This window comes from Bombina bombina, chromosome 3 (genome assembly GCF_027579735.1).
Source record: "Bombina bombina isolate aBomBom1 chromosome 3, aBomBom1.pri, whole genome shotgun sequence".
In the NCBI taxonomy this organism is placed as follows: Eukaryota; Metazoa; Chordata; class Amphibia; order Anura; family Bombinatoridae; genus Bombina; species Bombina bombina.
This window is the reverse complement of record NC_069501.1, coordinates 1,510,492-1,527,253: the sequence shown is the minus strand read 5'-3', so window position 1 is coordinate 1,527,253 and position 16,762 is coordinate 1,510,492. Positions and strand designations below refer to the sequence as shown.

The following is a 16,762-nucleotide window of genomic DNA, read 5'->3' as shown; positions in this document are numbered from 1 at the left end:
ACGTTCACTAAATTGGTGGATTTTGAAATTGCATCACTGTTTATCAATAACATTAATGACAGTGCACAATAGCTGAGGCTAAAGCTGAACACAGTTAACTCCTTCAGTGCTGACAGAAGGGTCTGTCACATCTACATAGCACAATATACAGCCTATAGACAACCTTTCTTACGTTATAGTCCAGAAGTGGCTTAGTTTGCCACAATGCTCCCCCAGAACCAAGCCAGCATACACAGTCTGATCCCAACGGATCGGCTTGGGGATGTCCGGGGCAACAACTTTCGGCTCAAGTAAGCTACGGGGTGTTCTCCGCCATCTGCTCCAACTTGGCTCAGTACTGCCCCCACTCCAAACATGGAAGCGTCTCTTCCCGGAGGGACTGGGCTTGGGTAGTCACAGGGTTAACATCAGCGGGATCCATGGGAGCATAGGCAGAAACAAGGGGGGCCAAGTCATTTCCAAGGAGAACATCAGCAGGTAAGTCCTTCTTGACCCCCACATTCCCAAGTCTAGCGCCCACTCCCCAATCCAAATGTACCCTGGCAACAGGTAGGCGGAACACAGTGCCCCCTGCTACCCTCACAGCCATAGTGTCTCCAGTGTGCTGTTTCTCAGACACCAAGTTCTCTTGAAGCAAGGTCATGGTAGCACCAGTATCCCGTAGACCACTGATCTCCTTCCCATTCACTTTAACCCGCTGCCGGTTATTCCAGTGGGCAGCTTGCATGGGGTCTGCTTCATGTAGGCTGCCCCAGCATTCTGGCGCCTCTACGTAGCGGGCCGCAGGCTGAGGATTATGTGGGATTCCGCCGGCGGGTCTTCTCCAGGACTGTGCTTGATTTGCTGCGTTTAGGGGACACTCTGGTCTTTTGTGCCCTAGTCGCTTACATCCAAAGCACTGAATAGGTTGTGAGTAGTCCTGCGAATTGAACCGGGCTCTCTGAGGGTAGTTCGTGGCCGGAGGCCGTGCGGTATAGCGGTGCGCCGGGGGCTGGTAACTGGCAGCTGCTGGGGTGACTGGGGGTCGGAACTCCACTCTAGCAGTGGGCAATCGGTATACCGCTCCCCCTGCCCCTCGTACTGCCACGGATCTGCCCGTGTGTACTGTATCCGGCACCAAATGGGGAGCTATCAGGGTTAAAGTAGCTCCCGAATCCCGAAGTCCCTGGACCTCCTTCCCCTCTACAGTCCCCAGCTGGCGGTGATGTTGCCAGTTATCGGCGGCCCGGACCGACATCACCTCATGCAGAATTCCCAGGGGTTCCTCGGCTTGGGTGCTCAACACCTCATGAGCGGCTGGCTCCGTTTGGTAATGGTGAGCAGCCGCCCTTGGGGCCTGGTTCTGTCTGACCTTGTTCCAAGCTTGTCTGCTCCGATTTTGGGTGCACTCACGTGCCATATGTCCCCACTGCTTGCAGGTGTGGCATTGTATATTCGCCCGTCCGTTGTTAGGCTGTAGTCCATGGTGCCTCCTGGCATCAAAATGCTGGTCTGCTAATCTGGCTGCTTCGGTTAAGGTGAGGGGTTTTCGATCTCTCACCCATTCTTGGGCTTCTGGGGACAAGCCGTTAAAGAATTGCTCCAACAGCATCAGTTGTCACAATTCTTCCATGGTGGTAGCTTTGCTGGCCTGTATCCACCCTTGAGATGCTTGATCCAGCTTGTGGGCCCACTCTGCATGTGAATCTCTTTCTGGCTTGCGCAGGCCTCTAAACTTGCGCCGGTATGCCTCTGAGGTAATGGCATATCTTTCCAAGATCGCTCTCTTCACTTTAGCGTAATCCTTGCTGTCCTCCCTGGGTACAGCGCGATACGCTTCCGCTGCTCTACCGGCTAGCTTGCCTGCTAGCACCGGCACCCATACGGACTGCTCCAAATCATGTAACTCACACAGTCTCTCAAAATCCTGTAAATACCCATCGATCTCATCCTTCTCCTCACAAAACATTTTAAATGTATGGTATGGGATTTTGGGTCTTACTGGGTTGCTGAGTGCGTCCAAAATGGATTCTGCTCGGGAGGATGCATTCCGCGGACTGTGTGCCATCACGTACTCCTGCACATCTGCCATTACCACGGATAGCATATCCCGTGGTACAGGTTGGGGTAAAAATTCCAGCCTGGTCCTCATTTCCCTCTGGTATAGGGTCTCCTCCATGGCTGCTGGAGGCGTAGCGCTGCGAGCTCTGTCTCCCTCCATCAGCTCAGCAATTAATATAGCCTTGGGTTTGCTGCTGCCTATCTTTCCCCTGGCTTCTAGCAGTTCCTTTAACGTTTGTCTCTTTAGCTTAGAATAATCCATCTCCATTCACTTTGGTCCCTGGTACTCCTTCCATCTTAGTCAGTATTGTAGTAATCCCCCTCTTCCTGAGGTTACTGGCTTGTGTAGTTGCTCTTCTGGGCGATAAGGTTCATTCCGTCGCTTGCCACCAATTGTAATGGTACCAACAGGATACCAAGGGTTAACACCAGAGAACAATGTCCTGCATAGGGAATCAGCAATTCACAACCCAGCCAGTTTTCAGGTTTAAACAGAATGACATTTATTAAAAGGCTATGCCTAGTATTTATGCAGGTTTGACCCCCCCAGATCGGGGGGTTGAAAGAATGTTGTACATTAGATGGAGGGAACACGCCCTTGACATGATACAATAGATTTACCTTGCTTAAGCTGATAACAATTTAAACACAAGACACATTTGGCTTTTCTTATCACCTAAGCATTTGCTCTCTGAGGGTGATTAAACAATGGACTGTTTATCAATAACATTAATGACAGTGCACAATAGCTGAGGCTAAAGCTGAACAAAGTTAACTCCTTCAGTGCTGACAGAAGGGTCTGTCACATCTACATAGCACAATATACAGCCTATAGACAACCTTTCTTACATTATAGTCCAGAAGTGGCTAGGTTTGCCACAGAGGTGTCAATGAGTTGTTCTCTGATTTCATTAACATAATAATGTTTGTCCATTACTACAGTGGCACCTCCCTTATCAGCCCCCTGAGTATGATATTTTTGTCACTTTTCATGCTTTTTAATGCCTGATGGTCCTGTTTGTGAACATTAATGGATTTTATTCTTTGCCTTTTGTTGTTTTGCTTTTTTATTTTGTTTTTAAGTGATGCAATTTCAAAATCCACCAATTTAGTGAACGTATTCAAACTGTAATTAGACAGGTTAGGATTAAACTGGCTTTTCTTTCTGAGTCCCAGACTATCTAGCTTTAACATATCATGTCCCAAATTCTTGTTTGTCTCCTTATTGTAAATGGAAGTATCGTGCATCTCATTAAACCAAATTTTTTACTTTACAGTCCTACAGGAGATGCACGATACTTCCATTTACAATAAGGAGACAAACAAGAATTTGGGACATGATATGTTAAAGCTAAGGTTTGTCCTGATAGGAGGCATTGGGAGAAGAAGTTGTCGCAACCTGAGGTGGTGGAATCTTCTGTTCCATCAGGTCAGCGGGATGCTTCGTCTCCTCAGATCGTGTTGAGTGAGGAGGAAGTTGCTGATATGAGGCGTTGTGGAAGTGCTTGGCGCACTTTTGTGCCTTACAGGAGTTCAGATACCGCAAAAGCACTGTTGGTTGAGAAACATAGTGTGTCTGGTGTCGAGCATCAAGATGCGGTTCCTACTAAAAAGCAGAAGGTTTGTTCTTCTCCATCTAAAGAGAATCTTTTGCTGCAGTTGCAGAAGCAGAGGGAAAAAATATCCGGAAAGAAGAAGAAAGTGGATAAAAAGATTGCAACTCTAGAGAGATTATCTTTGAAGAAATCGAAGAGAGATAAAGGTAATCTCTCGGATTCTTCTGATGTCTTTCTTGTTGGTCCCAATGCTGAGTCTATGGAAGAGGGAGTGAATGTTTCTGCAGTGGAGGTTGTGGAGCAGCTTCCTCTTAGTCTTTATGAGACTCCTAACTTATTTGCAGCCTTATCTCCTGCTGATGAAGATGAGACCCCTCTAGAGACTCTGATGGAAGAGAATCAGGAGGCGACTCTTGAAGTCTATGTCGCAAATTTGGTTACTGAATCCAAAATTCCAAAATTTATGTGTAATAATAAAACGCCTGGAAATGACGGTTTGCCTATAGAGTTTTATTCTGTGTTTTGGAACATTATTAAAGATGATTTTATTCCTGTGATTAAATACTGTGCAGGTTTTAATATTTTGCCCGTATCTTGGAAGCAAGGAGTAGTTGTGTTGCTTCATAAAAAAAGATGATAAAAGTAAAATTTCTAATTGGCGTCCAATAACTCTTTTAAACACGTATTATAAGATTTTTACAAAGATTTTAGCTAATCGTTTGAAAACCGTCATTTCCAAGGTGATTGACCCCTGCCAGGTATGCGCCGTGCCTGGCAGGAGCATCACACAGATTTTAAGTGCCATTAGGGATATTATATTTTTTAGCCTAGATAGACGTCAGGATTTAGCTTTGTTCAGCATTGATTTTGAAAAGGCTTTTGATAGGTTATCCCATAGGTTTTTATTTAAGGTTTTAACTAAATTGGGGGTTCCTGGGAAGATGTTAGCTCAGATTAGAAGTATTTATGAGGGGTGTATTAGTGCCTTTTCAGTAAATAGGTTTCTTACTGAAGGTGTTAAACAGGCTTGCCCCTTATCCCCAATTCTTTTTATTTGTTGTGTTGAACCTCTTTTATGTGGTATCAGAAAAGAAAAATCAATTAAAGGTGTCCATATTCCGGGACGATATTACCGTTTTTTGTCCTGATCCGGTGTCCCTTAAGAGGGCCATTCGTATGTGTGAATGGTTCTGTGAGGCTTCGGGTTTTAAGGTTAATATTAATAAATCAGAATGTATGTTGTTTGGGAGATGGGATAGTTTATTGGATATTAAAATACCAGTTAAAAGAGATATTATTAAGATTTTGGGTATTTATTTTTCTTTTAATCTCAAGAGTGATGTTATGTGGGATTTTACTTTACAGAAAATTAAAAAGAAGTTAGATTTTTGGAAATTAAGGAAACTCTCTCTTGAGGGTAAAATCAGACAAATAATTTTGCCAATTGTTTTATATCCTGCAATGATTTTATTCCCTCCGGTTCTCTGGTTAAAGCGTTTGATCAGAGAATGTTTTGTCTTTTTATGGGGGGCTAAAATGGAGAGAATAAAAAGATCAGAAATGTGCAAGGATCATTTTAATGGAGGTAAAAATGTTTTGGATTTTAAGTGTTTTTTGAGTTTTAAATATTTGGCTTTTAACATAAAGATGGCTCTTTTATCAGAAGATTGTATGGCGAGCTTTTTTATTAAATTTTTTACTGGTTTTATTTTTAGGAAATATAACTGGGTTTTACTAAATTTTAATAGACCTTATGTTTTTAATCCTCCTGGGCATTATGTGATTTTAGAAAAGATTATTAGAGAGTATAATTTAAATTTTTTATTACCAACAGTGCAAATAAAAAAAAAATTGACCTGTATCATCATTCACCAATTGAGAATTAAACCATTAAACAAAATACAAATGGAAATTTTTTTAAAAAAAAAATAAGGTTACAATGCGTCTATATTAATATACTAAACATATAAAGTTTCAGTTAGCATTCAGACCGTATACAATATTTTAAATGTCTGAATTGTTTCGGAGCATTATACCCCTGAACCCCTATATTTCCCAACCTTTCCCCTCCCCCTCCACTCCTTACATCAAGAAGCATATATAAACCAAAGAAAAGAGAAAAAACCTCCACCCATTCACATATATCAAGCTACCAAATCCCAAGCAAGACTATTTCGGAGTTTTTAAATGGATATATCAACTGGTCTACTTCACTAGGTGGAAAACTTTTAATGAAAGAAGACTATTTTTAAAAAAAATATACAGATGTCCCGCTTGTTTTTTATATCTGTGTTATAATGTTCCAATATAAATTGCTTTTTTAGATAATTTTTTATTTCAAGAATGTTAGGAATCGTTACTTTCCATTTCTAAAAAGTAAGTAGCTGGTTGCTAATATGAATAGGCAGTTTTAATGTATTAGAGGCCCAGTAAACTCATTTTTGCCATAGTTGATTATTTTTGGGACAATCCCAAATCATGTGGGACAAATTAGCCGATGCATATGAGCATTTTGGACCAGAGTTACCCCACCTATCCCCTTTTTCTGGTGTATAATACGTTCTGTGCAACAATTTAACATGAGAGTCTATCCAAGTTAAAAATAGTTTTTATTATGCTTTTAGCCTAATGAATATTTATTTTATGCGGGATAAAATGAAATTTGGAGTTGGATTGGCTCAAAAGAAGGGGCAATTTTATTTATGGAATAATATAAAAAAAATTTTATTTATATTGAGTGGTTCCATACAATAATCCCAAGGGTTAATTCTGAAGACAATTCAGAAAAAGGATCATAAAAAACATAAAGGCTTCTCATCAGCCCCTGACACAAGAGAAAAAAGAAATCTGTACATTTTTGTATACGTTAACCTTATATATCTTTTACAGTGTGTGAAAAAAAAGCAATAACTTCGCTTCTCCTTGGAACATGTATACTTGCCACCACTCTTTTCATTTTAACTTGGCCGCCATTTATACTAGAGTGATCCTTCAAGGAGATGTGGAGGGGAGGGAAAACAGGAAGGAAAAAAAAACCTTTGCTTGTCTATCTCAAAATTACCATAACTCCAACATTACAAGGTCTGTATTCTTAAAAGGATAAATCAAATACTCTATCTCTGATGGGGAAAAGATTTAATAAATGCTGCCCATTTCTGAAAGAATTTCCTTACATCTTCCTCTTCGTGTGAGTCTGTGTCTATCTGTTCTAATATGCATTGCTTCTTTATACAGTTCTTGATCTCAGGTATGCTTGCTGATGCTCTCCCTTTCCATTTCTTAAAGATTATCACCTAGATTTAGAGTTTTGAGTTAGAAGGGGTGCGTTAGCTACGTGTGGTTTTTTTCCCCCCGCACCTTTTAAACAACGCTGGTATTTAGAGTTCTCTGAAGGACTGCGTTAGGCTCCAAAAAGGGAGCGTACAGGCATATTTACCTCCACTTCAACTCTCAATACCAGCGTTGCTTACGGACGCGGCCAGCTTAAAAAACGTGCTCGTGCACGATTCCCCCATAGAAAACAATGGGGCATTTTGAGCTGAAAAAAAACCTAACACCTGCAAAAAAGCAGCGTTCAGCTCCTAACGCAGCCCCATTGTTTCCTATGGGGAAACACTTCCTAAGTCTGCACCTAAAACCCTAACATGAACTCCGAGTATAAACACCCCTAACCTTATACTTATTAAGCCCAAATCTGCCGCCCCCGCTATCGCTGACCCCTGCATTACACTTTTAACCCCTAATCTGCCGCTCCGGACACCGCCGCAACCTACATTATAGCTATGTACCCCTAATCTGCTGCCCCTAACATCACCGACCCCTATATTATATTTATTAACCCCTAATCTGCCGCACAAAATGTTGCCGCTACCTTACTTACACTTATTAACCCCTAATCTGCCAACTGGACCTTGCCGCTGCTCTAATAAATGTATTAACCCCTAAAGCTAAGGCTAACCCTAACCCTAACACCCCCCTAAGTTAAATATAATTTAAATCTAACGAAATAAAATAAATCTTATTAAATAAATCAATCCTATTTAAAACTAAATACTTACCTGTAAAATAAACCCTAATATAGCTACCATATAAATAATAATTACATTGTAGCTATTTTAGTATTTATATTTATTTTACAGGCAACTTTGTATTTATTTTAACTAGGTACAATAGCTATTAAATAGTTAATAACTATTTAATAGCTACCTAGTTAAAATAATTACAAAATTACCTGTAAAATAAATCCTAACCTAAGTTACAATTAAACCTAACACTACACTATCAATAAATAAATTAAATAAACTAACTACAATTATCTACAATAAAATCAACTAAACTAAATTACAAAAAAAAACACTAAATTACAAAAAATAAAAAAAAGATTACAAGAATTTTAAATTAATTACACCTACTCTAAGCCCCCTAAAAAAATAACAAAGCCCCACAAAATAAAAAAATGCCGTACTCTGTTCTAAAATAAAAAGTTTACAGCTCTTTTACCTTACCAGCCCTTAAAAGGGCCTTTTGCGGGCATGCCCCAAAGAATTCAGCTCTTTTGCCTGTAAAAAAACACATACAATACCCCCCCCCAACATTACAACCCACCACCCATATACCCCTAATCTAACCCAAACCCCCCTTAAAAAACCTAACAATAAGCCCCTGAAGATCTCCCTACCTTATCTTCACCACGCCAGGTATCACCGATCCATCCAGAAGAGGGTGCGAAGTCTTCATCCTATCCGGCAAGAAGAGGTCCAGAAGAGGCTCTGAAGTCTTCATCCTATCTGGCAAGAAGAGGACATCTGGACTGGTAGACATGTTCATCCAGGTGGCGTCTTCTATCTTCATCCTTCCGGGGTGGAGTGGGACCATCTTGAAGCAGCCGACGCGGATCCATCCTCTTCTTCTGGCGACTCCTGACGAATGAAGGTTCCTTTAAGGGACGTCATCCAAGATGGAGTCCCTCGAATTCCGATTGGCTGATAGGATTCTATCAGCAAATCGGAATTAAGGTAGGAAAAATCTGATTGGCTGATTGAATCAGCCAATCAGATTCAAGTTCAATCCGATTGGCTGATCCAACCAGCCAATCAGATTGAGCTTGCATTCTATTGGCTGATCTATTGGCATTCTATTGAATGATCTCAATGGATCAGCCAATCGGATTGAACATGAATCTGATTGGCTGATTCAATCAGCCAATCAGATTTTTCCTACTTTAATTCTGATTGGCTGATAGAATCCTATCAGCCAATCGGAATTCGAGGGACGCCATCTTGGATGACGTCCCTTAAAGGAACCTTCATTCGTCGGGAGTTGCCGGAAGAAGAGGATAGATCTGCGTCGGCTGCTTCAAGATGGTCCCGCTCCGTGCCGGATGGATGAAGATAGAAGACGCCACCTGGATGAACATGTCTACCGGTCTGGATGTCCTCTTCTTGCCGGATAGGATGAAGACTTCGGAGCCTCTTCTGGACCTCTTCTTGCCAGATAGGAGGAAGACTTCGGAGCCTCTTCTGGACGGATCGGTGATACCCGGCAGGGTGAAGATAAGGTAGGAAGATCTTCAGGGGCTTAGTGTTAGGTTTTTTAAGGGGCGTTTGGGTTAGCTTATGGGTATGTGGGTGGTGGGCTGTAATGTTGGGGGGTATTGTATGTTTTTTTACAGGCAAAAGAGCTGAATTCTTTGGGGCATGCCCCGCAAAAGGCCTGGTATGGTAAAAGAGCTGTAAACTTTTTATTTTAGAATAGGGTAGGGCATTTTTTTATTTTGGGGGGCTTTATTTCTTTAGGGGGCTTAGAGTAGGTGTAATTAGTTTAAAATTCTTGTAATCTTTTTTTAGTTTTTGTAATTTAGTGTTTTTTTTTGTAATTTAGTTTAGTTGATTTAATTGTAGATAATTGTAGGTAGTTTAGTTAATTAATTTATTGATTGTGTAGTGTTAGGTTTAATTGTAACTTAGGTTAGGATTTATTTTACAGGTAATTTTGTAATTATTTTAACTAGGTAGCTATTAAATAGTTATTAACTATTTAATAGCTATTGTACCTAGTTAAAATAAATACAAAGTTGCCTGTAAAATATATAAAAATCCTAAAATAGCTACAATATAATTATTCGTTATATTGTAGCTATATTAGGGTTTATTTTACACGTAAGTATTTAGTTTTAAATAGGATTAATTTATTTAATAAGATTTATTTTATTTCGTTAGATTTAAATTATATTTAATTTAGGGGGGTGTTAGGGTTAGGGTTAGACTTAGCTTTAGGGGTTAATACATTTATTAGAGCAGCGGCAAGGTCCGGTCGGCAGATTAGGGGTTAATAAGTGTAGGTAAGGTAGCGGCGACATTTGGGGCGGCAGAATAGGGGTTAATAAATATAATATAGGGGTCGGCGATGTTAGGGGCAGAAGATTAGGGGTACATAGCTAAAATGTAGGTTGCGGCGGTGTCCGGAGCGGCAGATTAGGGGTTAAAAGTGTATTGCAGGGGTCAGCAATAGTGGGGGCAGCAGATTAGGGGTTAAAAACTGTAAGGTTAGGGGTGTTTAGACTCAGGGTTCATGTTAGGGTGTTAGGTGCAGACTTAGGAAGTGTTTCCCCATAGGAAACAATGGGGCTGCGTTAGGAGCTGAACGCTGCTTTTTTGCAGGTGTTAGGTTTTTTTTCAGCTCAAAATGCCCCATTGTTTCCTATGGGGGAATCGTACACAAGCACGTTTTTTAAGCTGGCCGTGTCCGTAAGCAACGCTGGTATTGAGAGTTGAAGTGGCGGTAAATATGCCTGTACGCTCCCTTTTTGGAGCCTAACGCAGTCCTTCAGAGAACTCTAAATACCAGCGTTGTTTAAAAGGTGCAGGGGAGGAGGAGGCGGGGCCATGCAAATTGGAGAGCAGCTATCTGTCCAGTAGTCAGGCAGCCGGTCCCTGGTGGTCGCAGTCGCCGCTGATGCTTTGTAATCTTGAAGCAGATTTTTTTGGGGTTTGTCTCCCAGGTCAGTAGTTGTGTTTGTTTGCCTGGCCTGGCAGCCTGGCATGTGTTGTTGTGCGTTGCAGCTGCAGCTTGTGAATTTCCAATGTTGTGGTTTGTCTCCCCAAGGCAGAGGGAGTTCTCCGAGCGTGCGGCGTTCCAGACAAGAGCTTTGCGTTATCGCTTCTCGGCCCTTTGTCTAAGATCAAGTGTAAATTTGGTCTTGGACAAGGGGTGTGCTGCCTGGAGACTGACCCTCTTTGCCTGGGGTTCCTTCTCTTCGTGGGTTGGGCCCCTGCTGCTATTAGGGGGGTTGGTTTCTCCTTAGGCGTAGAGCATTTGGTGAGTAGGGCCGTCCCTTTGGTCTTGTGGCATCGCCCCTTGGGGCTTAAGCCGCATGCTACTTTTGGGGGGGGGCGCTCCGAAAGCCACCTAAAGAGGCGATAAGGGCGTGATGGCTTTTCCTGCACCAGAGGTGCGTAATACAGTTCGGCTGTATATTTCTGAGGCCAGGAGAGAATTGGTGGGTCTGAGGCATGTTCAGACTGTGGTCTTGGAGAAGATCTTGAAGATGGAGCGAGCTAGTCTGTTCTGTATACAGCCTTTTCCCCAGCAGGGGTTCTTTGATGTGGCTGAGGATGCTGAAGTGTGTCATCTGCGCAGCATTGAGTATGCAGCAAGTCCTGAGCTGGAGGGGATCACTTTTGTCAAGAACCAGCAAAGGGATAAACCAAGAAGGGTTCCAGTGATTGTCCAAATGTACAATCCTTTCTTTCCGGATTCACAGATCCTTATTTGGTTGGAGAGATTTTGTTCCTTTGTGTCCCAAGCTGAACGTCTTCTGAATCCATATGAAGTTTTTAATGGGAAGAGGATGTTTTGGGTTGAGTTTAAGAAGAATGGTGATGACACCTGCCATCCTCCCCAGACCTTCTCCATTGCTGGGAATAAAGGCTTTCTTTTATATCCCTTCATGCTCGCCTTTTGTCGAAGATGTCAGCATTTTGGTCATCAGAAAGAGGACTGCCCTGATGAAATGGTGTGTCGCAATTGTGGCGAAGTTGGTCATAGATCAGCTGACTGTCGTAAAGCCTGATGTTGTGATCTCTGTGGGTCTGGAGAGCATATGGCTAGACAGTGTCCTAGATTGCAGAAGAGGGGCACTTTTGCAGATGTTTTGGCTGGTCGTGTTGCTTGAGGTCCTGCTGCCAGTAGTGCTGATGAGGGGGTTGAGCAGCGGGGGGCTCCTGTAAGATCGGAGCCTGATGATGAGCGGCAGGATGTTTCTGAAATCTGCAATGTTGCTTCCTTGGAGTCTGTTCCTTTAGTAAATCCATCTACTGGAGGCGATTTGTCTGGTAGTGATGAGCACTTTTTAACAGAAGTGTCTGAGTCTGAGTTGAAGGTTGGAGATCATCTTCCTTTGGTTGATCCTGGTTCCTTGGAAGGGGAATCTATGGATTTGGATCCTGAGGTCCGGAAACGAAAGTTGGAGACTGACAGTGAGCCTTCATCTCAGCATATTGAGGAGTTTCAGAGTCCAGAGTCTCCTGAAATTGACATCTTGTCAGATTCTGCCTCTTCTGTAGGTGATACTTCATTTCTGGATCCAATTGCTGTTTCGAATTTGGCAGTAGTGGTTGGTATTGCTTCTTCGGATGTCAAGAAGAAGAAGTCTGTTGAACCTACAGTGGAAGATGTGATTGAAACTTCACCTGGGACTAAATTTACAGAGAAAATGGCTGGGGTTAAAGGAAAACCCTCTATAAAACGTCCTTGTAGAGGCCCTCGTGGTCAGCCATTTACATGACTATTGTGTATATGATCTTTTATTTGGTGTTTTCTTTTTCCCTTTTTCCAGATGGCTTTTCATCTTGCCTCCTTGAATGTTAGAAGTATTAAAAATAATGTCAGGAGAGCAAGTGTTTTTAAAATTTTGAGTTCTGTACAAAGTAATATCTTTTGTTTACAGGAATGTAATTTATCAGAACCTTTTAAAGAAGCCACCTGGGATTATGGCCCTGCTGTGTGGTCATACAGTATTGAAAAGAATGGGGGTGTGGGTGTTTTGTTTGTTGGGGATAACTTTAATATTGTACGGGTGGAACATGTGGTTAAGGGTAGGATTTTGTTGGTGGTTTTTTAATATGGGGGTGTTATTGTTAGGTTGTTTAATGTATATGCTTCCCCTAATAGGGGGGATAGAATTGAATTATTTTCTAAGTTGAGTTTGTTTTTGGGTGGGAGGGATCCAACTTTGGTTGTAGGGGATTTTAATTGTGTGTTGGGTGTTGGTGATAGGGTGGGTGGTGGTTTAGTTCATTTAGATAAATCCAGTAAGGATCTTTTAGAAATTATTAAAACTTTTGGTTTTAGTGATGCCTTCAGAGTCTGTCATGGTCACAATCCTGGTTTTACTTTTTTTAGTGAGAAAGGAGATATTTCTTCACGTATTGATTTTGTTTTTTTTTCCAGGAATATTTTAGTTTCATCATATTCTACGACTCGTTTGCCTTTCACGGATCATGCATGCGTAAAATGTAGTGTGAGTATAAATACAGAACTGGAGTATGGTAAGGGTGTTTGGAAATTGAATATTAGTTTATTAAGTGATGTTTATGTAAGGATGCAGTATGAGAGGAAGTATAAGTGGATGTGTAGGAAAAAGAGAGAGTTTGAGTGTTTGTTGGATTGGTGGGAATGGGTGAAAATAGAATCAAAAAAGTTTTTTATTATGAGGGGTTGTGAGAAGGTGAAGAATGAAAGAGAAGAGTATGATAGGTGGCAGAAGCGTTTGGAATATTTGAAGGATCTTAAAAGGTTGGGATTGGATGTTATTGCTGAGTTAGTGGAAGCTAAGAATGTGATTCAGAAATGTTTGTATGATAAGGGTAGAAAGATTGTGATGCAGGCACGTATGGATGAAAGGGAGAAAGGTTAGAAATGTACTAGGTATTTTTTTAAGAGAGTGTTTGCTGATAAAGTAGGAATGACTGGTGTATTGGATAAGGAAGGTGTTGAGGTGAAAGGTAAAGATGGTGTTTTGGATGTGGTGTGTAACTTTTATCGTGAGTTATATAAGTTGAAGCCTAGGAATGAAAGTGTAGAAAAGGATTTGATGGATTCTGTGGGTGTGAAGTTAGAGAAGGGAGATTGTGTTGAATTGGAGAAAGATGTGAGTAATGGTGAGATTGAGGCTGTTGTGAAAGGGATGAAAAAAGGGAAGACGCCTGGGAGTGATGGTTTGTCTGTTGAGTTCTACAGTGAATTTTGGGATTTGATTGGTAAAGATGTGTGTGATGTGTGTAGGTGGGTGTTGTTAAATGGGTTGTTGTGTCAGTCTATGAGAGAGGGAATTGTTGTTTTATTGTATAAAAAAGGTGATCGTAAGGATCTTAAGAATTGGAGACCTATTTCATTGTTAAATACTGATTACAAGATTGTTGCTAAAGTTGTTGCTGAGAGAGTGAGAAGTGTGATTGGTAAAGTGGTGGGTGAGGAACAGGTGTGTGCTGTACCTGGTAGGAGAATTGCTGAGAATTTGGTGTGTTTGAGGGATGTGTTGTGGTATTGTAAGGATAGAGGTCAGTCTGTAGCTGTGGCAGCAATTGATTTTTAAAAGGCCTATGATAGAGTGATGCATGAATTTATGTTTTGTGTTTTGGAACGTTTGGGTTTTCCGTGTAAATTGTTGGGGTGGTTGAAGTGTTTGTATAAGAATATTGTGAGTAAGGTGGTTGTGAATGGTTTTCTGTCTGAGGAATTTAAGGTTGAGTCAGGGGTAAGGCAGGGTTGTCCTTTGTCTCCTTTCGTTTTTATTTGTGTTATAGAGCCATTGTTAGAGATTTTAAGACGTGATAAGGTTATTAGGGGAGTTGAAGTGCCTGGGAGTGGTGGGAGGTGTTTGAAAGTGATAGGGTATATGGATGATGTGACAGTTGTATGTAGGACACAGGAGAGTTTGAGAAGGGTGAAGATGCAAGTGGAAGGGTTTTGTATGGGTAGTGGGTTTAAGGTTAATTGGGATAAGTGTCAGTGTAAGTTCTTTGGTGTTTGGAGAGAGAAAGAGTTGTGTGGTTGGCCGGTTGTTGAGGATTTTGTGGAGGTTTTAGGTATTAAGTTTAGTGATGATTTGAAAGGTAATGAGAGTTGGCAGGGTGTTTGTGTGAAAGTTAAGAGGAAGATTGATTTTTGGAGTTTGAGAAGTTTGAGTTTGGAAAGTATTAGTTATAAAAGCTGTTTTAATTCCTATTTTGTTATATGTGTGTAATGTTTTTCCTGTTCCAGAGAGAGTTTTAAGAAAAGTGGTAAGATTAATTTTTTTGTTTTTTTGGAGTTCAAAGATGGAAAAATTGAAGAGGGATAATATTGTGAGAAGTTTGAAGAATGGAGGTAAGAATTTGACTGATATTGAAGTGTTTTTGTCTGTGAAATATGTAAGTGCATGTGTGGTTTTGTGTGGGAAGGATACTTTGGGAGGTTGTATGATACGATATGCTGCTGGCAATGTGTTGAGGCGTTTGAGATTGTGTGAAAGAGATAATAGAAGGCCAGTGTGTTTTGATGTACCGTGGTTTTATGGAAAGATTGAAAAGTATGTGAGAAGTTTGAAGTTAGAGAATGTATCAAAAGAAGAGTGGTGTGTGAGTAAACAGGTCATGAAGGTTTTTGCAGGAAGAGAGAAAGTGGTTTTAGTTGGTATTTTGTCTGAGGAAGAAAGTGTGGAGGTCTGGAAGAATGTGTCTGGGAAAGATTTAGTTAATAGGCAGAAAGATGTGGCGTGGATGTCTGTGCATGGTTGTTTGCCTACTAGAGAGTTTCAGTGTAAGAGAGGTTTAGTAAATAGTGAATGTTGTCCTAGGGATGAGTGTAATAGGATTGAGAGTGTTGTGCATGTCTTGTGGGAGTGTTTGTATGCTAGGGAAGTGTGGAAAGGTATGGCTAAGTTGATTGCTGGTTTGTCTGGTGTTCAGTTGTTCACTTATGAGATTATGTTGTATGGGGTGTGTGATTTGGATCCTGTAAGAAAGAGAGTGTTATGGTTGATTATGAATTGTGTAAAAGAGTCTTTGTGGGATGCTAGGAATGTATGGGTGTTTAAGAAGCATAAGATGGAGGTGAGAGAATGTTTAGGCTTGATCCGTGGAAGGTTATTTATGTATTTCTGTTTTGATAGGAGGAAACATGGCGAGATAGACTCTGAAGGTGTCTGGAAGACAAAGAAATGGAAAAAGTGGTGTATATAGTGTTTTTATTTTTATGTTGGTTTTAGTTGATGATTAATTTCTTTTCTTTTTTTTTTCAGATCTGTTTTGGATCGGAATGATTGAGTTGCAAGTGGGACAGCGTGAGGGACAGCATAAGGAGTTTAAGAGATTGCTGGGGTTTAGTGGGATTGGTTATGGTGAGGAAGAGTTGGAGGGTTTGAAATAAAGTTCTTTGTTTTTTTGTAATAAAGTTTAATTTATGTTATTTATTATAATGCTTTGAGTCGTGAATAAAGTTCTTTGTTTTGTAATAAAGTTTAATTTACTAATTTACTAATTGATTTATGATTTGCATGATGATTGTATAGGTTTTATTATGTTAATGATATTATGGAAAAATTATGACGTTTGTTTTGTTGCTATTTACTATAATGTAATGATAAGTTAATTACATGATGATTGTTTTTTGTTGTTGTTGTTATATTTTCTTTTTAATTTCTGTAAATATTTTTAAAAGAATTAAAAAAAAAATCTGTTCTTATCAGTTTAATATCTGATACGCGCCCTATCTGGGTGCCATATATTAAATGGATTTTTGAAACAGGGAGATGGAAGAAGAGCTTGCTCTGTCCACTCCACGCATTGACCTGGTATTGCAGTACCTCCAGGACCGGTGCACCCCTCTCTTTTGCTGTGTGACAAAAACAGAATCCCAACAACAACAAAGCCGACAAGCGAAATTAGCTGCAGCAGCAGTAGAGTTTGTGAAGAAAGCCTCAGCAACAAGCTGCCTGCTGCCTGCATTCTTTTTTGCCTTGTATTTTGCATTCTGTGCCCGCAGCTTTCTTTTGGACTCTTGTTAACCCCTTGTATGCTGGCCAAAAAAAGTCTAGAAAACGGCTGTTCTAGGAGAGGCGACGCATTTGGTATCTTTTTTTTTCATTCATTATTTGATTAGGATTTCTTGCCAAATGTATGTATTGA

At 40.8% G+C, this 16,762-nt stretch overlaps 1 non-coding gene across 1 annotated transcript; it reads left to right on the top strand.

Annotated features, from left to right (window-relative positions):
- Positions 1-16,272: 16,272 nt before the first annotated feature.
- On the top strand, positions 16,273-16,462 carry LOC128654942 (U2 spliceosomal RNA). The gene has a single exon (XR_008401579.1). It is a non-coding gene; the product is annotated as a U2 spliceosomal RNA (small nuclear RNA).
- The last annotated feature ends 300 nt before the right edge of the window (positions 16,463-16,762 follow it).